The sequence below is a fragment of the Austrofundulus limnaeus genome, unplaced genomic scaffold, assembly GCF_001266775.1.
Source record: "Austrofundulus limnaeus strain Quisiro unplaced genomic scaffold, Austrofundulus_limnaeus-1.0 Scaffold488, whole genome shotgun sequence".
NCBI classification, from domain to species: Eukaryota; Metazoa; Chordata; class Actinopteri; order Cyprinodontiformes; family Rivulidae; genus Austrofundulus; species Austrofundulus limnaeus.
The window spans coordinates 112,194-113,754 of record NW_013952890.1 but is presented as its reverse complement, the minus strand read 5'-3'; positions in this window follow the sequence as shown (position 1 = coordinate 113,754).

Below are 1,561 nucleotides of genomic sequence, written 5' to 3'. Positions count from 1 at the left end.
GATAAAATTAATTTAGAAAGCACTCCCCCGGGGGTGTATGGATGCCAGGCCCCCGAGCTGTGGTCTTCGAGTAACCTCGGCTCCTGGAGTCATTTAGTTGAATAGCCCTGGTCTTCACTGTTTTCATTTGCAAACAGTTTTAACAATAAAAAGTGTTAAAGTTGAGGCATCAGATTTTGCACTGAAGTAAAAGTTCTAATAGAAAAAATGACCTGATTTCCATCTGATTGAAGCTGATCCAGCGTCTCTAAGCTGCGTCTGAACTGGCCTCATTTAAACACAKATCACACTGGAATAAACTGGAACGTAACGGAATTGCACTTGTTTTGTTTAAACTTCTCTACTGTGGTTTCTGTTGTGAATTGTTCTTTATAAAATAAACTGGATTGAATGTGTTTGAATTTAAAGCTTCTCTGGACTTTTAATTTGCTAAAAAAAAAGCAAGCACCGTGTTTAAAGAGAATGGAAAGTGTGGGTTAGAGAAAAGGTTATCTGTAGGTTGGTGTTTCCTCTCAGGCAAGATGACACCTTTTAGCCCACACACATAAACCATCCACCAGCTGTCTCTGTCAGCTCTGAGGCAAACAATACGAGGCCCTCTGTCACACCTGGCGCAGCCGCTGAGTTGGTTTGCAGGAAAGCGGCTGTAAATGTTGCTGGAGCTGAAGAAATGTTGCTTTCCTGTTTTTATTTGGAGGCGGGGATGTGTTGTGCCAGCTGTCCTGTCGCCCATCTGCCAACCCTCCTTTCAGTGTCCCAGCCCACTTCCACGGTGCCACAGTGAACCTGCTGCACATTTTCTCTCACGCCAGCCACATGTCACTGGAAAGAATCTATTGCACTATCAGCTCATTSACAAAAAGCTGTAAAGAGGCCTGCCTGCACGATAAAGCCCTTTGAGTAAAGACAGCAGGTTTTCCTTTGGGCCACAAAAGTCAGTATGTGGCGTCTTGAAGAGAATCAATAATAATATTTAACCTTAAAGCTGTTTTTTATCAGAAATGTTACAGAGGTGTACTAATTTTAGTTTATAAAAACTTGAAATCTTGTATTTTAATCTCAAATAAGACTGCTGTAAGGGCCTTACACATTCTCACTGGCTGAGTAGTTAACACTGTATCAGATTGAATGACCAGTAAAAATCTCTATGACTAAAGCAGCATGAGAGATTACTGATGACAGGTCTCCACCTAAAAAGTGAACTGCTGTGCTCATTTTTTAACGATGACTTGCTAATAATCTCAAATCACAGCCCAGCACATGTAAGCTATCACAGAGGCCCTTTCAAAATAAAGTCATGGTTGACTTTGGTTTGTAAAAAAGCTAAGAAACATTAATAGCTGACCTGTTTAAATACAGTGGGTAAAATAAATATTGAACACGTCACCATTTTTCTCAGTAAATATATTCCTAGAGGTGCTAATGACATGAAATTTTCACCAGATGTTGGTAACAACCCAAGTGATCCATACATAAAAAGAAATAAATGTCCAGAAATGAAGTTAAAGTTGAACATACATCCATCCATCCATCCATCCATCCATCCATCCATCCATCCATC